The sequence below is a fragment of the Mus pahari genome, chromosome 21, assembly GCF_900095145.1.
Source record: "Mus pahari chromosome 21, PAHARI_EIJ_v1.1, whole genome shotgun sequence".
Taxonomy (NCBI): Eukaryota; Metazoa; Chordata; class Mammalia; order Rodentia; family Muridae; genus Mus; species Mus pahari.
The window spans coordinates 37,013,330-37,018,809 of NC_034610.1; the positions used below are offsets into that span (position 1 = coordinate 37,013,330).

The 5,480-nt window shown below is 45.5% G+C and overlaps 1 pseudogene; it reads left to right on the forward strand.

The window, feature by feature from the left end:
• The first annotated feature begins 1,152 nt into the window (after positions 1 to 1,152).
• LOC110338557 lies at positions 1,153 to 1,614 on the forward strand (annotated as a pseudogene).
• Positions 1,615 to 5,480: the final 3,866 nt, after the last annotated feature.

Here is a 5,480-nt window from a genome sequence, read left to right on the forward strand (position 1 = left end):
AGCAAAGAACTATGGGCAACTAAGGATTCTGGGAGAGGAAGAAGTGGTCAGCCCTGAAATTGTATGCATAAACAAGAACAAACATGGACTCAGCAAGTTGTGTGTGTCTCTGTGTGTGTGTGTGTATGTGTGTATGTGTGTGTCTGTGTCTGTGTGTCTGTCTGTCTGTCTGTCACTGAGGCTTGCCCCACCTTACTATTGGGGACATTGTGAGGAAGCTGGAGGGTGGGGACCACACAGAGAGTGGCTGAATGACCGAGCTAGGTCAGGACAGGGGAGATCTATCCAGGGCTGGCTTACTGTGGAAAACTTATGTACAACAATTCATGTTACTGTCTCAAACATAAGAGATGACCAACAGCTATCTGGGGGTGCTTTATTGTCCCGATACTCACTGATACGCCTGTCTTTGGATTGTTCTGTGCCCCCCCCCCCCAATATACTCTTCTTTAATCCCAAATTAGGAAGCTGACAGGAGTCACAGAAAAGTCATAATTTTTTGGAAAGCTAATTCTCATGAGTTTTTAAAAAAATTGTTATAATTTGAAATGAAAATATAAGCAATATTCCAAATGATCATGATAATACTTAATGATCATGATTTAAGGTATATATTTTGACTACACATTATATTTGTGATATTCTATTCACATTTTATCTAAACTTTCATATAAAAATACATGTAGTTTTTTCAAAAAAGGATACATACCTTTTTCCCAATTTTTATTAGGTACTTACTTCATTTACATTTCAAATGCTATCCTAAAAGTCCCCTATACCCTCCCCACCCTCTGCTCCCCTACCCACCCACTCCCACTTCTTGGCCCTGGCATTCCCCTGCGCTGGGGCATATAAAGTTTGCAAGACCAAGGGGCCTCTCTTCCCAATGATGGCTGACTAGGCCATCTTCCGCTACACATGTAGCCAGAGACACAAGCTCTGGGGGTATTGGTTAGTTCATATTGTTGTTCCACCTATAGGGTTGCAGACCCCTTCAGCAAGGATACAGATCTTAACGAATCAGAGGCTAGCGCTGTCTTTCCTGATGATAACTGTAGTTTGTCACAGCAAGGAGACCGTGAGCCTTAAAGAGTTGCTTCATGCTCTCTTCTGGTCCCAGGCGCTGCGGGAGCCGCGGGTTACGGTGCAGACATGGCCAAGTCCAAGAACCACACCACACAGAACCAGTCCCGCAAATGGCACAGAAATGGCATCAAGAAACCCCGGTCGCAAAGATATGAATCTCTTAAGGGGGTTGACCCCAAGTTCCTGAGGAACATGCGCTTTGCCAAGAAGCACAAGAAAGGCCTGAAGAAGATGCAGGCCAACAACGCAAAGGCAGTGAGTGCATGCGCAGAGGCCATCAAGGCCCTTGTGAAGCCTCAGGTCATCAAAACCAAGATGCCAAAGGGCCCCAAACTCAAACGGCTGGCTTTCATCGCTCACCCCAAGCTTGGGAAGCGGATTCGAAGCTACATGGCCAAGGGTCAGAGGCTCTGCCAACCGAAGCCTAAGGTTCAGACAAAGGCAGGGGCCAAAGCTCCAGCTAAGGCCCAGGCTTCAGCTCCAGCCCAGGCTCCCAAAGGTGCCCAGGCCCCCGTGAAGGCCCCATAGAAAAGGCTCCTGCCAGCGTGAAGACAGACGGACTGCTATGGTACACCTCCCCACACACTCTGCAGATGACCAGTGTCCTATGCTGTTTTTACAAATAAACTCAGGCAAGATCTGTTAAAAAAAAAAAAAAAAAAAAAGAGTTGCTTCATGGCGCGCATGCTGCATGGTGGGAGGCGGCTGCTTCACATTGCTGCATGCTCTCCAGGAGCTGGTGAACTGCTTCGTGGTCCCAGCGAGGGAGGCATGAGAGGCAGGAACCGTGAGCTGGGGACAGCACACAAGATAGATACCTGGTAACTGTAACTCTGGCCAGGGTTCGGTCGGATAAGAGGTCAGGAGAACTTGAAGAGCCAGTTTTGGTGGAAGTGGATAGTTTTGAGTGTGGCTCAAGTCTATTTATTGTTCCGCTCACCCCAAATAAGGTGCAGCCAGCAGGCACAGTGCAACTTTCCAACTGGCTCGGATGTACTGCACAGTGGAAGCAAAGACCGAGGCCGAGGATTTTCGTGACATCATACTAAAAGAACCCACATTCGACTGAGTCTCTAAAAACTGTCAGGAGTTGATGTGGCCAGACTCATCGTTCCGAATGGTAAGGCAAGAAGATAGTTCTCCTCAGAGCCCGGAGTCTACTTGGAATCCCATATCTACATATCAAAGTATGAGCGGCCAAGGGTTCAGCCCTGGCTGTTACATGAGGTCATGCTCTGATTCCACCTCTGGCACCACTGGTCCTCGTTGGTGATTTCCTCATGCTTCCAGCATCCCAGCAGGCAGACAGGATGATTGCCAAGAAAGGGAGGCTGCTGCTTTCCGAGCTGCTGATGTCACCTCTCCTTGCAAGCTATCTTCTCCGTGTCTGAACGCCGACCTCATTGATTTAGAGCAGACTCAGTGGGATGGTCCACAAGGAGCTTTTACACATGCAAGAGTAAATACTCTGTTACCCACTTACATCAGTTCCTGAGATTCGTAGGACCTTAATTGGGCTCAAATAACTAATGAAGATCCGGTAACCATGTATGTTAACAGCACTTTTGCCAGGGTGCTATTAACAGCTTCTGGTCTATTTCATCTGTGGCCATAAGCAACCTTAACATCTATTGTGGGTCACTATATTGTTCAAGTTTAAACATTTTTAATGGAAGCAGGGTCATGTGTGCTGTGGCACATAGCTGAAGGTCTGAGGACAATCTGGTGGAGTCAGTGTTTTCCTTCCACCTTTGAGCATTCCAGGGATTGAACTCAGGTCACCAGAGGTTTTAAATAATCTTCCTTCCTTCCTCCCTTATTTCCTTTCTTCCTTTCTTTCTCGCTTTCTTCCTTCCGTTCTGTTTAACTCTTTGTAAGAATATAAAAACCCAGAATTATTTGATATAAAATATAATATAATCATTTACTAAAATATGTGTCATGACTATAAAATAGCTCATGACAAAAAAAAAAAAATCTAAAACATCTCCTTCCAGATACCATTTGTCCTAGCAAGTCATGAACACCCAGCAAGCATACTTGGAAGCATTGACCCTGGCGATATAAAGTGGAGAGCATTTCTCTGGTGAAACGGGGGGTTCTTCTGGAGAGGGACATCCCATGGCATCACAGAGAAAGCCACGGGGTACATTCCACCATCCAAAGTTTTACATAGGTGAAGATAAATAAAATGATGAGGGGAAACCTGGAAAAGGAAAGAAAATTCTAGAAAGGAAGAGAATGTTCTCATGTGCTTTTGTGTTCAAGAATCTCTCAAGGTGGATAGTCACTCGGCTTCCACACATTTCGGAAACTAAGAAAGGATCATGAGGTATAATCTGAGGCCTCATAACCACACGACTTAGTGTTTATAAAGTCTTTGGTCTAGCTTTCATTTCTATTCTTTTATTATTTATTGTAATGGGGGGGTGTTACACATCTATGTGCACATTTGTATATGAATGCATGTGCCCATGTGTGGAAGCCAATGGCTGTCATTGAATAGCTTTTTAACTCACTTCTATCTTATTTTTGAGACAGGATCTCTCGCCAGACCTGGAGTCATTTAGGTAGACCGTCTGGCCAGCCCCTGAGATTTTCCTGTCTCCGCCTTTCCAGTGTAGGGATTACAGACCCATGCTGGCACACCTGGCTTTCTGTGTAGGCACTAGGAATCTGAAGTCACGCCCTCGTGCTTGTACAGTGACAGCGTTACCAGGTATCGTGACTGAGGGATTTTCTAAATTGCCTTGGGGGACGACATGCCTGGGAAAAGGAAGTCTGTCTTCCAGGAGAGGAGGGAGGGTGTGGACTCGTTCAGAAAGATGAAGGCAATGGAACTGTGGGTGGCTCACGACTTGAGAGTAGATTTAGACCGTCTGGAATTGCATGACGGGAAAGAAAACCAAGCTAACAAGAACAGAGTGGCAAGGAATAGCGAGCAGCTATCTGCCTATCGGGGGAGCAGGACGCGTGGCGAGTTCCCGAACGTATTCATGTAGCAACACATGGTTCCACTCCTGAATATCGATTTAGCTTAAGTTCTGATACAGCTGTATTGGGAATGGGGGTGCATGGCTGGCTAGAAAGGGTGCAAATGATCTAAAGCATCGTTAATGCCTAGAACTGAAATCTCAGAAAAATGTAACAGAAGTATGCTATTTAGAGATTGAAGGTGCACATCTCAAGGGGTTGGACATGCTTGCCCTTAATAGAAATGCCAAAGAAGGTTGAGGTTTTTGGTTTCTTTCTTTCTTTCTTTCTTCCTTCCTTCCTCCCTTCCTTCCTTCCTTCCTTCCTTCCTTCCTTCCTTCCTTCCTTCCTTCCTTCATATTTCTCTCTCTCTCTCTCCTTCTTCTTCTTCTTCTTCTTCTTCTTCTTCTTCTTCTTCTTCTTCTTCTTTCTTTCTTTCTCTTTATCTCTCTCTCTCTTTCTTTCTGATTATATGTTTCATGGAAATAATTGGCTTTCCTCGAATATGTAAGTTTGATGAAAATTAAAAGGTAGAAAAGGAAAAAAGGAAGGGAGAGAGAGAGAGAGAGAGAGAGAGAGAGAGAGAGAGAGAGAGAGAGAACTGGGTAAAAAAGACAGGCCTATAATTGCATCCATTACAAGAGGGAGTGGCTGTGGTAAGAGAACCCCAAGCTCAATGCCTGACTAAAGACTGAACTCAAGCCCAGATTGGCAAGTTAGTGAGACCCCCATCCCTAAATAGAATGTAAAAAGGCCTTAGGGGTATAGTTCAATGGCAGAGTGGTTTTCTAGTGTGTGCAGAAACTCTTCATATTTTAAGTGTTCGATTGAAATAAACCCCAAACTTCCTACAAGGCTTTAAATTTTAAAAAATCTGAAAAGGAAAATGGCCCTGAGTCCGCTGTGGTGCACACACATGTGATCTCTGCATCGGTGAGTTCAAGTTCTACCTCCACAGTGAAACCCTGACGTGGGGAAGGGGGGGGGGGGAGAGATAGAGCCTAAAATAACTGTCAAGGGGCTGGGTGATGGCTCCGTCAGTCAGCAGAGTGCTTACGTACAAGTGTGAGGGCTTGGGTTCAATTCCCAAAACTCACATAACCAACCAGCCCTGGTGGCACAAGCCCAGCCCTGGTATCCCGACCCAGATGAAGAAGAGACAAGCGGACCTGGGGGCTGGCTAACCAGACCACCTAACCTAATCCCGGACAGGCGAGAGACCCCGAGCAATGACCCCACAGAAAGTCGTTGACCGCTGGCTTCCGTGTGCATGTGCACACACATGTGAAAAACACTAAAATAAATAATTCTCAACTAGTGAATGGTTATTTTTTTTTTTGTAATAAAATGAAAACATTGTAGTAAGGAACAGAGGAAGCCCTGGCTGACGTGACTCTATCATACAACAATAATGAAGAGTA